The sequence below is a fragment of the Arachis hypogaea genome, chromosome 14, assembly GCF_003086295.3.
Source record: "Arachis hypogaea cultivar Tifrunner chromosome 14, arahy.Tifrunner.gnm2.J5K5, whole genome shotgun sequence".
In the NCBI taxonomy this organism is placed as follows: domain Eukaryota; kingdom Viridiplantae; phylum Streptophyta; class Magnoliopsida; order Fabales; family Fabaceae; genus Arachis; species Arachis hypogaea.
In genome coordinates this window covers 41282433-41301395 of record NC_092049.1, presented here as the reverse complement: position 1 = coordinate 41301395, position 18963 = coordinate 41282433, and the positions used below count along the sequence as shown (strand labels likewise).

General features: G+C 36.4%; 1 non-coding gene across 1 annotated transcript; it reads left to right on the top strand.

Annotated features, from left to right (window-relative positions):
* The first annotated feature begins 14312 nt into the window (after window positions 1-14312).
* On the top strand, window positions 14313-14420 carry LOC112745692 (small nucleolar RNA R71). The gene has a single exon (XR_003173606.1). It is a non-coding gene; the product is annotated as a small nucleolar RNA R71 (small nucleolar RNA).
* The last annotated feature ends 4543 nt before the right edge of the window (window positions 14421-18963 follow it).

The following is an 18963-nucleotide window of genomic DNA, read 5'->3' as shown; positions in this document are numbered from 1 at the left end:
ATAAAATAACCAATTATAATAAAATTACACAAGAATGTTAATTAGCCTAAACTCAATATTTATAAAATGAATTTAATCATTCTTGACATATTATTTTCTAAAATAAGGAGCTCAAATCAAATAAAAAATTATTCATAACAAAAGTTAATTAAATTAAATTATACAATTCTTTCTTATTTTTCAATAACTAAAATTACGTGAAATATTCAATTATAATAAAGATTATAATAAACTTCTGATTAACTTAAACTTCAATTATCATAAAAAAAAGTACATATAACTCTTAATTATTTTTAAATTTAAAGTATCATAAAGCTTTATTTACTTACTTTCAGTAAAATAATTTTTTTAAAATAAAATTCTCAACAAATATAATTAATTTAATTATCCAAAAATTTGGGATGTTATATTATCCACGCATCTTCTCCCGACGAAATCGATGGCAATGGCGAGGTGTGTGACGGCAGCAGCAGTTCCCTTTCCATCGGTGACATCCCCTTCTTCTCCTCTCTCCCTTCTCCTGGCGCAGCTCTCCTTCGATTCCTCTCTCTTTTCTCTTTGTTTTGTGCATGTTAGGTTAAAGGGGAAAGGAGAATTTTTTTTTTTATAAGAGGGAAAACGGGAGTTAGGGTTAGAGTTTGTAATTGGGAATTAAAGTTTCTGATTTGAAAATCTAAAGTTAGGATTAAGTTTTTATAAAGAAAATTAGATAAAATAGATATTTTAATAAAATTGAATAGTGAAATAATGATTTTAAAATCAAATGCATTTCATTAAAAATATTTAAAAATACAATTTATCAACATATTGTTGTGTTTTAATAATTATTTTTAATTTAAATTATAAAAAATAAAACTTATTAATTATACTTTATAAACTCTCGTTTAAATCCGAATATCAATTATTTAATTTAAATTATTTAACTCTTCATTATTTTTCTATTACCAAAAGTTTAATTTCAAATTATATAAAATAACCAAGTATAATAAAATTCACAAAAATATTAATTAACTTAATTCTAAATATTCATAAAACTAATTTAAATAGGTTACTTTTTATTAGTGAAGATTAGAATTAGGATTTTTATTTTTTACATTTGTTTTTATTTTAATGTTTAACTATTTTTATTTATGTTTAATAATTAATTTTTTTAATTTAAAAAATTAATTTTTACTCAACATTTAAGACTAGATTATCAATAAAAATTATATATCAATTTTATAAAAAAGTATAAAATAATATATACTATTGTTAAAAATTAATCATTTATTCTTTAATTTTTATAAAAAATAATTAATTAATACAAATAATATTTTAAAAAATTAAATTTTTAAAACAAAATAAAATTATCTTAAAAATTTACCATTTTAAAATAAGTTTTCTTAGTTACAAAAATTTTTGTATTTTGTGACAAACAATTAACTTATTGTAAATAATATTGAATTTTGTGACAAATTTATTTTTTGTTACAAAATAATTAGAGTTTTTGAAACAAATGGATATTTTATTACAAAATATTTTAAACTTTTGCGACAACTTCATCTTTTGTTACAAAATATTATAAACTTTTGCAACAAAATAGCAATTCGTTACAAAAGTTAACATAATTTGTAACAAAAAAATTAAGTCGTTACAAAATAATAAAACGTTTTATAACAAATTATCTTGTTGTTGCAAAATATTATTATTATGTAACAATTACTAATTTTTGTTACAAAAAAATATTTTTTCGTAACAATTTTAAATTTGTTACAAAGTTTTCGTTACAAATATTTCATTTTTTTGTAGTGCCTCTCCTCTCATCCTTTTCTTTCTTTTCTTTCTTTCTTCCCTCTCAAAAGAACCGTGTTTGTGTGTGTGTTTTGGTGAGGAAGAGGGTCTTGTTTGTGCGTGCTGAGTTGTGTGCGTAGTGTGTGTGAGTTGGTGATGAGTGTGGGTGGCTAGGGTTCACTTAGAAAAGGGAAAAATGTGTGTTAATTAGGGTTAGAGTTTGTATTTGGAATTGGAAATTTTGGGGTTTAATTTGAAAACTAATTGAATCCTTAAAATTACTTTAAAAATATTTTTTGTTGTATTAAATTGTTATTTGATTTTCACTCAAATACTCTAATTGAAAATATAATACAATATAATTAATTTTCTTTATTAACAAAACATAAAGTATTTAATTATAAAGATATTATCATATAAAAATCTTATTATTCTACAACTACTAATTCTATAATTTAAATATAGGAATTAATTCAATAATTAGAAAATTAGATAAAATTCTAATTTAAATTTTCAAACATCATCATTATTGAATTTCTAAAACTTTAAATAGTAAATAGGAAAATAATCTAAAATTATAGAGTTTGGATAAAAATCTTAATTTATTTCAAATTCAATTAATCAAAACTACCTTTAATTATCTTCAATAAAATAATTTATGAACTAAAAATTGCAAATAAATATATGTAATTTAAAATTAGTTCGTAATAACTTTTCAAAAGTTTTGGGTCTTACAACAAATACGTTCATATGACTAAGATGAATATATCGTATCTGAAAACTAACATGTCACCCATCATTTTTCCGAGACCCCAATAACTCAATTTTTTTCGATGAACTATTTGGGTGAAGAATTTAATTGATTCGACTCGATAAGTTATTATTATTTCTTTTAACATATTACCATTTCTAGAGTTAGAGTTTTTGTTGTACAAAATATTTTTCGTTAATAGTCTAAAATTATGTAAATAAATCAAAAGGTTTAACTATTATTATCAATAGAATGTTTTTAATTTTTTATTTTAATAAATACACCATTATAAGAAAAATACTGAATAACGTTGGATTTACCAGCAGGATAACAAAAATAATTTGCCGATAATATATTTACCGATAGATTTTTCATCGGAATGAATCCAACAGTAGAAAGCTCGCCGGTAGTTACTATCGGATTCTGCGATGAATTTTTTACCTAAAAACCATTTAATTACCGACGGAAATTTCTGTTGGTAACTTTGGTGCTTCACTATTTTCTTTCCCACTTAATTACCGTCGGATTTATCCCACGGTAAATTCAATTTTAAAAAAATAAACACAATTAGTGGTCAATTTTTTTAAAATTTTTGGGAGAGGGTGACACTTTTCCAGTGATCATAACCTCTGCTTTAAATCCACAGGAAGAGAAAGCACTAATTCAAGTGCTAAGGACACACAAGATAGCTCTTGGGTGGTCCATAAGTGACCTTAAGGGCATTAGCCAGTGGTTCAACCACAAAGGCGGCTAAATCCAGCCATGAAGGAAGTAGTGCAGAAAGAGGTCACTAAGTTACTAGAGGCTGGGATTATTTATCCTATTTCTGATAGCCCCTGGGTGAGCCCTGTCCACGTTGTCCCCAAGAAGGGAGGCATGACAGTGGTTCATAATGAAAAGAATAAACTGGTTCCTACAAGAACAGTTACAGGGTGGCGTATGTGTATTGACTACAGAAAGCTCAATACAGCCACCCGAAAGGATCACTTTCCTTTACCATTCATAGACCAGATGCTAGAGAGACTAGAAGGTCATGAATATTACTGCTTTTTGGATGGCTATTCAGGTTACAATCAAATTGCAGTGGATCCTCAGGACCAAGAGAAAATAGCATTCACATGTCCTTCTGGAGTATTTGCCTACAGAAGGATGACATTTGGTCTATGCAATGCACCTGCAACCTTTCAGAGGTGCATGCTCTCTATCTTCTCTGATATGGTAGAAAAAATTCTGGAAGTCTTCATGGATGACTTTTCAGTATTTGGAGACTCATTCAGCTCCTGTCTTGACTATTTAGCACTTATTCTAAAAAGATGCCAAGAGACCAACCTAGTTTTAAACTGGGAAAAATGTCACTTCATGGTGACTGAGGGAATTGTCCTTGGGCATAAAATTTCAAGCAAGGGAATAGAGGTGGATCAAGCTAAAGTGGAAGTAATTGAAAAATTACCACCACCTGCCAATGTAAAGGCAATCAGAAGCTTTCTGGGACATGCAGGATTCTACTGGAGGTTTATAAAGGATTTTTCAAAAATTGCAAAACCTCTGAGCAATCTGCTAGCTGCTGACACGCCATTTGTATTTGACACAGAGTGTCTGCAAGCGTTTGAAACCCTGAAAGCTAAGCTGGTCACAGCACCAGTCATCTCTGCACCAGACTGGACATTACCATTCGAACTAATATGTGATGCCAGTGACCATGCCATTGGTGTAGTGTTGGGACAGAGGCATAACAAGCTTCTGCACGTCATTTACTATGCTAGCCATGTTTTAAATGATGCACAGAAGAATTACACAACCACAGAAAAAGAGTTACTTGCAGTGGTTTATGCCATTGACAAGTTTAGATCCTATTTAGTAGGTTCAAAAGTGATTGTGTATACTAACCATGATGCTCTTAAATACCTACTCCCAAAGTAGGATTCAAAACCCAGGCTCATAAGATGGGTGTTGCTTCTACAAGAGTTTGATATAGAAATAAGAGACAGAAAAGGGACAGAGAATCAGGTAGCTGATCACCTGTCCCGGATAGAACCAGTAGCAGGGGCGTCCCTCCCTCCTACTGAGACCTCTGAAACCTTTTCGGATGAGCAACTCTTTTCCGTTCAGGAAGCACCATGGTTTGCAGACAGGAAAGGGAAGAAGCATGAAAGGCTTCTCTCAATACAGAGTCAAATAAAACCCCCACATTCAAACTCTAAGTTTGGTGTTGGGAGGCCACAACCAAACATTAAGTTTGGTGTTAAGAGGCCATCATCAGGCTCTGAGTATCTGTGAGGCTCCATGAAAGCTCACTGTCAAGCTACTGACATTAAAGAAGCGCTTGTTGGGAGGCAACCCAATTTTACTTATCTATGTTAATTTCTATTTTCCATTGTTATTTTATTTTTTCTGTAGATTGATGATCATGGAAAGTCACAAAAACAATTGAAAAAGCAAAAACAAACTGAAAAACAGAATGAAAAACAGCACACCCTGGAGGAGAAGCCTACTGGCGTTTAAACGCCAGTAAAGGTAACAGAATGGGCGTTAAACGCCCAGTCTGGCACCATTCTGGGCGTTTAACGCCAGAAATGGGCACCAGACTGGCGTTTAACGCCAGAAAAGGGCAAGAAGCCGGCGTTAAATGCCAGAAATGGGCAGTAACCTGGCGTTTAACGCCAGGATTGGCAGCAAAGGGCGTTTTGCAAGCCTAATTGGTGCAGGGATGGGAAATCCTTGACACCTCAGGATGTGTGGACCCCACATGATCCCCACCAACCTCAACTCACTCTCTCACTTCTTCACACTTTTTTATAATGCTTTTCCTCAAATAACCTCCACCAATCACCTCCATTACTCCTCCAAAACCATCATACAAACCACCTACACCCACCCACTCAAATTCAAACCATCACTCCTTCCTTTTCCACATCATAACCACCTAAAACCCCCCTTGGCCGAATAATTCACACACCTCCATCTCATCCATCTCTTCTTCTTCTCCTCCTTTTTTTATTCTTTTGCTTGAGGACGAGCAATCCTTTTAAGTTTGGTGTGGAAAAGCTCAGCTTTTTTTTTGTTTTTCCATAACCATTTATGGCACCTAAGGCCGGAGAAACCTCTAGAAAGAAGAATGGAAAGGCAATTGCTTCCACCTTCGAGTCATGAGAGATGGAGAGATTCATCTCAAAGGTCCATCGAGACCACTTCTATGAAGTTGTGGCCAAGACTCCTCATTGAAGAGGACAAGCCCATCACTAAGAAAAGGATGGAGCAAACAAGAGAGCCCACTCATGGACCTCAACAAGAGCATGAGGAAAATTATCATCATGAAATCCCTGAGATTCCTCAAGGGATGCATTTTCCTCCACAAAACTATTGGGAGCAAATTAACACCTCCCTAGGAGAATTAAGTTCCAATAAGGGACAACTAAGGGTAGACCTCCTTCATGAAATTAGAGAAGATCAAAGAGTCATGAGAGAGGAGCAACAAAGGCAAGGAAGAGACATTGAGGAGCTCAAGCACTCCATAAGATCTTCAAGAGGAAGAACTAGCTGCCATCACTAAGGTGGACCCGTTCTTTAATCTCCTTGTTCTTTATCTTCTATTTTTTTGAATTTTTATGCTTTATGTTTATCTATGTTTGTGTCTTTATTACATGATCACTAGTGTCTTAGTGTCTATGCCTTAGAGCTATGAAAATGAATCCATCACCTCTCTTAAATGAAAAATGTTTTCAATTGAAAAAGAAAAAGAAGTGCATGAATTTCAAATTTTAAAACAAATTAATCATTTTGATGTGGTGGCAATACTTTTGTTTTTCTGAATAAATGCTTGAATAGTGCATATTTTTAAATTTGTTGATTCATGAATGTTAAAATTGTTGGCTCTTGAAAGAATGATGGGAAAAGGAGAAATGTTATCTGATGATCTGAAAAATCATAAAATTGATTCTTGAAGCAAGAAAAAGCAGTGAATAGAAAGCTTGCAGCAAAAAAAAATTTCAAAAAAAAAAAGAGAAAAGAGGGAGAAAAAGAAAGAAAAAGAAAAGCAAGCAGAAAAAGCCAATACCCCTTTAAACCAAAAGGCAAGGAAAATAAAAAGGATCCAAGGCTTTGAGCATCAGTGGATAGGAGGAGCCACAAGAATAAAATCCCGGCCTAAGCAGCTGAACCAAGCTGTCCCTAACCATGTGCTTGTGGTGTGAAGGTGTCAAGTGAAAACTTGAGACTGAGCAGTTAAAGTCGTGGTCCAAAAGCAAAAAGAGTGTGCTTAAGAGCTCTGGACACCTCTAATTGGGGACTCTAGCAAAGCTGAGTCATAATCTGAAAAGGTTCACCCAGTTATGTTTTTGTGGCATTTATGTATTCGGTGGTAATACTGGAAAACAAAATGCTTAGGGTCACGGTCAAGACTCATAAAGTAGCTGTGTTCAAGAATCAACATACTTAACTAGGAGAATCAATAACACTATCTGGATTCTGAGTTCCTATAGAAGCCAATCATTTTGAACTTCAAAGGATAAAGTGAGATGCCAAAACTATTCAGAGGCAAAAAGCTAAAAGCACCGCTCATATAATTAATACTGATCTTCATAGATATTTTTAGAATTCATTGTATATTCTCTTCTTTTTATCCTATTTGATTTTTAGTTTCTTGGGGACAAGCAACAATTTAAGTTTGGTGTTGTGACGAGCGGATAATTTATACGCTTTTTGGCATTGTTTTTAGTATGTTTTTAGTATATTTTAATTAGTTTTTATTATATTTTTATTAGTTTTTATTTAAAATTCACTTTTCTGGACTTTACTATGAGTTTGTGTGTTTTTCTGTGATTTCAGGTATTTTCTGGCTGAAATTGAGGGACCTGAGCAAAAATCTGATTCAGAGGCTGAAAAAGGACTGCAGATGCTATTGGATTCTGACCTCCCTTCACTCAAAGTGGATTTTCTGGAGCTACAGAAGCCCAATTGGCGCGCTCTCAATTGCGTTGGAAAGTAGACATCCTGGGTTTTCCAACAATATATAATAGTTCATACTTTGCCTGAGATTTGATGGCCCAAACAGGCGTTCCAAGTCAGCTCAAGAATTCTGGCGTTTAACGCCGGAACTGGCATAAAAACTGGAGTTAAACGCCCAAACTGGCACAAAAGCTGGCGTTTAACTCCAAGAAAAGTCTCTATACATGAAAGCTTCAATGCTCAGCCTAAGCACACACCAAGTGGGCCCCGAAAGTGGATTTTTACATTAAACACCCTAGCTTACTCATTTTCTGTAACCCTAGGTCACCAGTTTACTATAAAAACTACTTTTAGTGATTCATCTTGTACCTCATGACATTTTACACGTTTCATATTGTATCTTCTATGGTATGAGTCTCTAAACCTCATTGTTGGGGGTGAGGAGATCTGCTGTTCTTCATGAATTAATGCAAATACTACTGTTTTTCATGCTATCACGCTTGCTTCTTAATACATGCGAAATTGTTACTCAGGTTGTGAATTATTGTTCGAAATTGATTCCCTGGCGATGGCACCAAAAACGGATGCACAGAACCATGGTCTAAACATATCTTCACAACTTCGCATAACTAACCAGCAAGTGCACTGGGTCGTCCAAGTAATAAACCTTACGTGAGTAAGGGTCGATCCCACGGAGATTGTTGGTATGAAGCAAGCTATGGTCACCTTGTAAATCTCAGTCAGGCGGATATAAAATAGTTATGGAGTTTTTGAAATTAATACTAAAATAAGGATAGAAATACTTATGTAAATCATTGGTGAGAATTTCAGATAAGCGTATGGAGATGCATTCATTCCTCTGAACCTCTGCTTTCCTGCTGTCTTCATCCAATCCATCTTACTCCTTTCTATGGCTGGCTTTATGTAAGGATGTCACCGGTGCCAATGGCTACTTTCAATCCTCTCGAGAAAATGGTTCAAATGCTCTGTCACAGCACGGCTAATCATCTGGAGGCATCACCCTTGTCGTTGGTTGCATCCTATTCCTCTCTGTGAAAATGGTCCGATGCGCTGTCACTGCATGGCTAATCATCTTGGAGGTTCTCGATCATACTGGAATAGAATTTACTATCCTTTTGCGTCTGTCACTACGCCCAGCAGTCGCGAGTTTGGAGTTTGTCACAGTCATTCAATCCCAGAGTCCTACTCGGAATACCACGGACAAGGTTTAGACTTTCCGGACTCTCATGAATGCCGCCATCAATCTAGCTTATACCACGAAGATTCTGATTAAGAGATCTAAGAGATACTCATTCAATCTAATGTAGAACGGAAGTGGTTGTCAGGCACGCGTTCATAGGGAATGATGATGATTGTCACGTTCATCACATTCAGGTTGAAGTGCGAATGAATATCTTAGAAGCGAAATAAGATGAATTGAATAGAAAACAGTAGTACTTTGCATTAATCTTTGAGGAACAGCAGAGCTCCACACCTTAATCTATGGAGTGCAGAAACTCTACCGTTGAAAATACATAAGTAATGAAGGTCCAGGCATGGCCGAATGGCCAGCCCCCAAACGTGATCAATAGATCAAAAGATAATCCAAAGATATCTAATACAATAGTAAAAAGTCCTATTTATAATAAACTAGCTACTAGGGTTTACAGAAGTAAGTAATTGATGCATAAATCCACTTCCGGGCCCACTTGGTGTGTTCTTGGGCTGAGCTTGAAGTATACACGTGGAGAGGTCATTCTTGGAGTTGAACGCCAGCTTTTGTGCCAGTTTGGGCGTTGAACTCCACTTTGCAACTTGTTTCTGGCGCTAGACGCCAGAATTGGGCAGAGAGCTGGCGTTGAACGCCAGTTTGCGTCGTCTAAACTTGGGCAAAGTATGGACTATTATATATTGCTGGAAAGCCCTGGATGTCTACTTTTCAACGCAATTCGAAGCGCGCCATGTTGAGTTCTGTAGCTCCAGAAAATCTATTTTGAGTGCAGGGAGGTCAGAATCCAACAGCATCAGCAGTCCTTCTTCAACCTCTGAATCTGATTTTTGCTCAAGTCCCTCAATTTCAGCCAGAAAATATCTGAAATCACAGAAAAACACACAAACTCATAGTAAAGTCCAGAAATGTGAATTTAACATAAAAACTAATGAAAACATCCCTAAAAGTAACTAGATTCTACTAAAAACATACTAAAAACAATGCCAAAAAGCGTATAAATTATCCGCTCATCACAACACCAAACTTAAATTGTTGCTTGTCCCCAAGCAACTGAAAATCAAATAGGATAAAAAGAAGAGAATATACTATAAATTCCAAACTATCAATAAAATATAGCTCCAATCAGATGAGCGGGACTTGTAGCTTTTTGCCTCTTGAATAGTTTTGGCATCTCACTTTATCCATTGAAGTTCAGAATGATTGGCATCTATAGGAACTCAGAGTTCAGATAGTGTTATTGATTCTCCTAGTTCAGTATGATGATTCTTGAACACAGCTATTTTATGAGTCTTGACCGTGGCCCTAAGCACTTTGTTTTCCAGTATTACCACCGGATACATAAATGCCACAGACACATAATTGGGTGAACCTTTTCAGATTGTGACTCAGCTTTGCTAAAGTCCCCAATTAGAGGTGTCCAGGGTTCTTAAGCACACTCTTTTTTTTTTGCTTTGGACCTTGACTTTAACTGCTCAGTCTCAAGTTTTCACTTGACACCTACACGCCACAAGCACATGGTTAGGGACAGCTCGGTTTAGCCACTTAGACCAGGATTTTATTCCTTTAGGCCCTCCTATCCACTGATGCTCAAAGCCTTGGGATCCTTTTTATTTGTCCTTGCCTTTTGGTTTTAAGGGTTATTGGCTTTTTGCTCTTGCCTCTTGGTTTTAAGAGCTTTTGGCTTTTTCTGCTTGCTTTTTTTTTCCTTTCTATTTTTTTTTTCGCCTATTTTTTTTCTGCAAGCTTTGTTCTTTGCTGCTTTTTCTTGCTTCAAGAGTCATTTTTATGATTTTTCAGATTATCAAATAACATGTCTCCTAGTCATCATTCTTTCAAGAGCCAACATATTTAACATTCTTAAACAACAACTTCAAAAGACATATGCACTGTTCAAGCATACATTCAGAAAACAAAAAGCATTGTCACCACATCAATATAATTAAACTAAGTTCAAGGATAAATTCAAAACTCATGTACTTCTTGTTCTTTTGAATTAAAACATTTTTCATTTAAGAGAGGTGATGGATTCATAGGACATTCATAACTTTACGACAAGGTTACTAACTACTAATGATCATGTAATGAAGACACAAACATAGATAAGCACTTAACATAGAGAAAACAAAAAACAGAGAAAGTAAGAACAAGGAATAAGTCCACCTTAGTGATGGTGGCGTTTCCTCCTTGAGGAACCAATGATGTCCTTGAGCTCTTCTATGTCTCTTCCTTGTCTTTGTTGCTCCTCCCTCATTGCTTTTTGATCTTCTCTTATTTCATGAAGGATGATGGAGTGCTCTTGATGTTCCACCCTTAGTTGTCCCATGTTGGAACTTAATTCTCCTAGGGAGGTGTTGATTTGCTCCCAATAGTTTTGTGGAGGAAAATGCATTTGAGGCATCTCTGGGATCTCATGGTGATGAGCTTCCTGTGCCTCTTGAGCTCCTTCCACACATATGTCCATGAGGACTTGGTCCAACCTTTGATTAAAGTTGACCCTTCTAGTGTAGGGGCGCTCATCTCCTTGCATCATAGGCAAGTTAAACGCCAACCTCACATTCTCCGGACTCAAATCTAAGTATTTCCCCCGAACCATTGTAATATAATTCTTTGGATTCAGGTTCTTACTTTGATCATGGTTCTTAGTGATCCATGCATTGGCATAGAACTCTTGAACCATTAGGATGCCGACTTGTTGGACGGGGTTTGTTAGAACTTCCCAACCTCTTCTTTGGATTTCATGTCGGATCTCCGGATACTCATTATTCTTGAGCTTGAAAGGGACCTCAGGGATCACCTTCTTCTTGGCCACAACATCACAGAAGTGGTCTTGATGAGCTTTGGAGATGAATCTTTCCATCTCCCATGACTCGGAGGTGGAAGCTTTTGTCTTTCCTTTCCCTTTTCTAGAGGATCTTCCGGTCTTAGGTGCCATCAATGGTAATGGAAAAACAAAAAGCTTATGCTTTTACCACACCAAACTTAGAATTTTGCTCGCCCTCGAGCAAGAGAAGAAAGAATAGATGAAGAAGAAGAAGAAATGGAGAAGAGGGAGAGAGAGATGTGTCGCGGCCAAGAAGGGGAAGAGAGGGTTGTGTTGTGTGAAAATGATGAAGAATGGAGGGCTATATATAGGGAAGGGAGGGGGTGTTAGGTTCGGCCATTTAGGGTGGGTTGGGTGGGAAATTGATTTTGAATTTTGAAGGTAGGTGGAGTTTATGAGGTAGGTTTATGGGGAAGAGTGGATGGATGTGAGTGGTGAAGAGGTGATGGGGAAGAAAGATTGAGGTGATTGGTGAAGGGTTTTGGGGAAGAGTGTTTATGGGATTGTGTGAAAGAGGGGTGAGAAGAAGTGAGTTGAGGTAGGTGGGGATCCTGTGGGGTCCACAGATCCTGAGATGATCCTGTGGGGTCCACAGATCCTGAGGTATTCAAGGATTTACAACCTTGCACCAAATTAGGCATGTAAAATGCCCTTGCACACAACTCTGGGCGTTCAGCGCCAGGTTAGTGCCCATTTTGGGCGTTCAATGCCCATTTGTTGCCCATTTCTGGCGTTGAACGCCAGAACCATGCTTGTTCTGGGCGTTCAGCGCCAGCTCTTCTCCAGGGTGCAATTCTGGCGTTCAGCGCCCAGATGCTGCCCATTTTGGGCGTTCAGCGCCCAGATACTGCCCATTATGGGCGTTCAGCGCCAGAACCATGCTCTGTTCTGGCGTTGAACGCCAGACAGGTGCTTCCTCCAGGGTGTGATTTTTCTTCCGCTGTTTTTGATTCTGTTTCTAAATTTTTCGTTTATTTTGTGACTCCACATGATCATGATCCTAAGAAAACATGAAAAACAAAAATAAAATTAGATAAATAAACATTGGGTTGCCTCCCAACAAGCGCTTCTTTAATGTCAATAGCTTGACAGTGGGCTCTCATGGAGCCTCACAGATGTGCAGAGCTTTGTTGAGACCTCCCAACACCGAACTTAGAGTTTGGATATGGGGGTTTGACACCAAATTTAGAGTTTGGTTGTGGCCTCCCAACACCAAATTTAGAGTTTGACTGTGGGGGCTTTGGTTGACTCTGCTTTGAGAGAAGCTTTTTCTGCTTCCTCTCCATGGATGCAGAGAGAGATCCTTGAGTTGTAAACACAAGGTTGTCCTTATTTAATTGAAGGATCAATTCTCCTCTGTCCACATCAATCACAGCTCTTGCTGTGGCTAGGAAAGGTCTTCCTAGGATGACGAATTCATCCTCTTCCTTTCCAGTATCCAGGACTATGAAATCAGCAGGGATGTAAAGGCCTTCAACCTTTACTAATACGTCCTCTACTTGTCCATAAGCCTGTTTTCTTGAATTGTCTGCCATCTCTAATGAGATTTTTGCAGCTTGCACCCCATAGATTCCCAGTTTCTCTATTACAGAGAGGGGCATGAGGTTTATTCCTGAACCAAGGTCACACAGAGCCTTAAAGATCATGGTGCCTATGGTACAAGGTATTATGAACTTTCCAGGATCCTGTCTCTTCTGAGGCAATGTTAGTTGATCCAGATCACTTAGTTCATTGGTGAACAAGGGAGGTTTATCTTCCCAAGTTTCAATACCAAATAATTTGGCATTTAGCTTCATGATTGCACCAAGGAACTTGGCAGCTTGCTCTTTAGTAACATCCTCATTCTCTTCAGAAGAGGAATACTCATCAAAGCTCATGAATGGCATAAGGAGGTTCAATGGAATCTCTATGGTCTCTAGATGATTCTCAGATTCCTTAGGTTCCTCAGAGGGAAGCTCCTTATTGATCACTGGACGTCCCAGGAGGTCTTCCTCCTTGGGATTCACGTCCTTCTCCTCTCTTGTGGGTTCGGCCATGGTAATTAATTCAATGGCCTTGCACTCTCCTTTTGGATTCTCTTCTGTATTGCTTGGGAGAGTACTAGGAGGGATTTCAGTGATCCTTTTACTCAGTTGGCCCACTTGTGCTTTCAAATTTCTAATGGAAGACCTTGTTTCATTCATGAAACTCACAGTGGCCTTAGATAGATCAGAGACTAAATTTGCTAAGCTAGATAGATTCTGCTCAGAATTCTCTGTCTGTTGCTGAGTGGATGATGGAAAAGGCTTGCCATTACTAAACCTGTTTCTTCCACCATTATTAAAGCCTTGTTGAGGCTTTTGATCCTTCCATGAGAGATTTGGGTGATTTCTCCATGATGGATTGTAGGTGTTTTCATATGGTTCACCCATGTATTTTAACTCTGCTATTGTAGGGTTCTCAGGATCATAAGCTTCTTCCTCAGAAGATGCCTCTTGAGTACTGTTGGATGCAGCTTGCATTCCATTCAGACTCTGAGAAATCATATTGACTTGTTGAGTCAATATTTTATTCTGAGCCAATATGGCATTCAGAGTATCAATTTCAAGAACTCCCTTCTTCATAGGCGTCCCATTACTCACAGGATTCCTCTCAGAAGTGTACATAAACTGGTTATTAGCAACCATGTCAATGAGTTCTTGAGCTTCTGCAGGCGTTTTCTTTAGGTGAATGGATCCACCTGCAGAAGTATCCAATGACATCTTTGATAGCTCAGATAAACCATCATAGAATATATCCAGGATAGTCCATTCTGAAAGCATGTCAGAAGGACACTTTTTGGTCAGCTGCTTGTATCTTTCCCAAGCTTCATAGAGGGATTCACCTTCTTTCTGTCTGAAGGTTTGAACATCAGCTCTAAGCTTGCTCAGCTTTTGAGGAGGAAAGAACTTGGCTAAGAAAGCCGTGACCAGCTTATCCCAAGAGTTCAGGCTGTCTTTGGGTTAAGAGTCCAACCATATTCTAGCTCTGTCTCTTACAACAAAAGGGAAAAGTATGAGCCTGTAGACTTCAGTATCTACTCTATTAGTCTTAACAGTATCACAGATCTGCAAGAATTCAGTTAAGAACTGAAAAGGATCTTCAGATGGAAGTCCATGAAACTTGCAGTTCTGCTGCATCAGAGAAATTAGCTGAGGTTTCAGCTCAAAATTGTTTGCTCTAATGGTAGGAATGGAGATGCTTCTTCCATGTAAATTGGAATTAGGTACAGTAAAGTCACCAAGCATTCTCCTGGCATTATTGTTGTTGGGTTCGGCTGCCATCTCCTTTACTTGTTCGAAATTTTCAATAAGGTTGTCTCTGGATTGTTGTAATTTAGCTTCTCTTAGTTTTCTCTTCAGAGTCCTTTCAGGTTCTGGATCAGCTTCAACAAGAATGCCTTTTTCTTTGTCCCTGCTTATAAGAAAGAGAAGAGAAAAAGAAAAGAAGAGGAATCCTCTATGTCACAGTAAAGAGGTTCCTTATTTTTAGTAGAAGAAGAAAAGGAATAGGGGTGAAGAAGAATGAAGAATCCAAACACAAAGGTGATGATAGGAGCAGAGATGTGAGATGAAGTGAAGTGTTAGTAGATGAATAAATAAATAAAAGGGGATGAGAGGAGGAGAGAATTTTCGAAAATAATTTTTGAAAAAGAGTTAGTGATTTTCGAAAATAGTTTTTGAAAAAGGTTAGTAGTTTTTCGAAAATTCAAATAAAAAATAAAATAATTAGTCTAATTAAAAAGAAATTTTGAAAAAGAGGGAAGATTTTTTTCGAAAATTAGAGAGAGAGAGTTAGTTAGGTAGTTTTGAAAAAGGTAAGAAACAAACAAAAAGTTAGTTAGTTAGTTGAAACAAATTTTGAAAAGATAAGAAGTTAGGAAGTTAGAAAAGATATTTTACAATCACTTTTTTGAAAAAGGTAAGATAAGAAGATATTTTTGAAAAGATATGATAGAAATTAGTTTTTGAAAATATTTGATTTTTAAAATCTCAATTAATGACTTGATTCACAAGAAATCACAAGATATGATTCTAGAACTTAAAGTTTGAATCTTTCTTAACAAGTAAGTAACAAACTTGAAATTTTTGAATCAAAACATTAATTGATGATGTTATTTTCGAAAATATGATGTAAAATTAAGAAAAAGATTTTTGAAAATTATTTTTGAAATTTTCGAAAATAACTAAAAAAAATTGAAAAAAGATTTGATTTTTGAAAAAGATTTTGAAAAAGATAAGATTTTTTTAAATTGAAAATTTGATTTGACTCATAAAAACAACTAGATTTTAAAAATTTTTGAAAAAGTCAAATCTAATTTTCGAAATTTTAAGAGAGAAAAAAGGAAAAATATTTTTTTGATTTTTTGAATTTTTATGATGAGAGAGAAAAACAAGAAAAATGATGCAATGCATGAAAATTATGGATCAAAACAATGAATGCATGCAAGAATGCTATGAATGTCAAGATGAACACCAAGAACACTATGAAGATCATGATGAACATCAAGAACACATTTTTGAAAAATTTTTAATGCAAAGAAAACATGCAAGACACCAAACTTAGAATTCTTTAATGCTTAGACTTAAAGAATTCAGGAATGCATATGAAAAACAAGAAAAGACACAAAACATGCAAATGCAAAGATCAAACAAGAAGACTTACCAAGAACAACTTGAAGATCATGAAGAACACTATGAATGCATGATTTTTTTCGAAAAATGCAAGATGAACATGCAATTGACACCAAACTTATAACATGACTCAAGACTCAAACAAGAAACACAAAAAATATTTTTGATTTTTATGATTTTATGATTTTTTTTGTATTTTCTTTTAAATTTTTTTTTCTCGAAAATTATTTTGAAAAAGAAAAATAAGAATTCCAAAATTTTTAATATGAATTCCAGGAATCTTATGCTCTTTAGTCTAAAGCTCCAATCAAAGGGTCAGGCATGGCTTAATAGCCAGCCAAGCTTTAGTAAAAATATGAGTGTAATTCATTCAATTTTAAGCCAAAACCTCTGTCCAAAAGAATTTACACATGGTTTTATAGCCAGCATGCTTCAACATGCTTCATGAAACTCTAGAATTCATTCTTAAAAAATCTGAAGAAAAATATATTTTTGAAAAAATTTTTATTTTAAAAAGATTTTTTTTTTTTCGAAAACAAAGGAGAAACTTTTGAAAGATTTTTTTGAAAAATTTTTGAAAAATTTTTGAAAAGAAAACGAAAAGAAAGCTACCCAATCTGAGCAACAAGATGAACCGTCAGTTGTCCAAACTCGAACAATCTCCGGCAACGGCGCCAAAAACATGGTGTTGTTGCCGGATCAAACTTGGCACTGATTTTACCGGACCAAAAGCTTGCCGAAAACTCGAACAATTCCCGGCAACGGCGCCAAAAACTTGGTATGCGAAATTGTTACTCAGTTGTGAATTATTGTTCGAAATTGATTCCCTGGCGATGGCACCAAAAATGGATGCACAGAACCATAGTCTAAACATATCTTCACAACTTCGCATAACTAACCAGCAAGTGCACTGGGTCGTCCAAGTAATAAACCTTACGTGAGTAAAGGTCGATCCCACGGAGATTGTTGGTATGAAGCAAGCTATGGTCACCTTGTAAATCTCAGTCAGGCGGATATAAAATAGTTATGGAGTTTTCGAAATTAATACTAAAATAAGGATTGAAATACTTATGTAAATCATTGGTGAGAATTTCAGATAAGCGTATGGAGATGCATTCATTCCTCTGAACCTCTGCTTTCCTGCTGTCTTCATCCAATCCTTCTTACTCCTTTCTATGGCTGGCTTTATGTAAGGATGTCACCGGTGCCAATGGCTACTTTCAATCCTCTCGGGAAAATGGTCCAAATGCTCTGTCACAGCACGGCTAATCGTCTGGAGGCATCACCCTTGTCGTTGGTTGCATCCTATTCCTCTCTGTGAAAATGGTCCGATGCGCTGTCACTGCATGGCTAATCATCTTGGAGGTTCTCGATCATACTGGAATAGAATTTACTATCCTTTTGCGTCTGTCACTACGCCCAGCACTCGCGAGTTTGGAGTTCCTCACAGTCATTCAATCCCAGAGTCCTACTCGAAATACCACGGACAAGGTTTAGACTTTCCGGACTCTCATGAATGCCGCCATCAATCTAGCTTATACCACGAAGATTCTGATTAAGAGATCTAAGAGATACTCATTCAATCTAATGTAGAATGGAAGTGGTTGTCAGGCACGCGTTCATAGGGAATGATGATGATTGTCACGTTCATCACATTCAGGTTGAAGTGCGAATGAATATCTTAGAAGCGAAATAAGATGAATTGAATAGAAAACAGTAGTACTTTGCATTAATCTTTGAGGAACAGCAGAGCTCCACACCTTAATCTATGGAGTGCAGAAACTCTACCGTTGAAAATACATAAGTAATGAAGGTCCAGGCATGGCCGAATGGCCAGTCCCCAAATGTGATCAATAGATCAAAAGATAATCCAAAGATATCTAATACAATAGTAAAAAGTCCTATTTATAATAAACTAGCTACTAGGGTTTACAAAAGTAGGTAATTGATGCATAAATTCACTTCCGGGGCCCACTTAGTGTGTTCTTGGGCTGAGCTTGAAGTCTACACATGGAGAGGTCATTCTTGGAGTTGAACGCCAGCTTTTGTGCCAGTTTGGGCGTTGAACTCCACTTTGCAACTTGTTTCTGGCGCTGGACGCCAGAATTGGGCAAAGAGCTGGCGTTGAACACCAGTTTGCGTTGTCTAAACTTGGGCAAAGTATGGACTATTATATATTGCTGGAAAGCCCTGGATGTCTAATTTCCAAAGCAATTTGAAGCGCGCCATTTTGAGTTCTGTAGCTCCAGAAAATTCATTTTGAGTGCAGGGAGGTCAGAATCCAACAGCATCAGTAGTCCTTCTTCAACCTCTGAGTCTGATTTTTGCTCAAGTCCCTCAATTTCAGCCAGAAAATACCTGAAATCACAGAAAAATACACAAACTCATAGTAAAGTCCAGAAATATGAATTTAACATAAAAACTAATGAAAACATCCCTAAAAGTAACTAGATTATACTAAAAACATACTAAAAACAATGCCAAAAAGCGTATAAATTATCCGCTCATCACTTCTATTCTAAGATATTCATTCGCACTTCAACCTGATGAATGTGATGATCCGTGACACTCATCATCATTCTCACCTATGAACGCATGCCTGACAACCACCTCCGTTCTACCTTAGATTGAATGCATATCTCTTGGCCTCATGATCCAGATCAGAGTCTTCGTGGTATAAGCTAGAATTATTGGCGGCCATTCCTGAGATCCGGAACATCTAAACCTTGTCTGTGGTATTCTGAGTAGGATCTGGGAAGGGATGGTTGTGACGAGCTTCAAACTCGCGATTGTT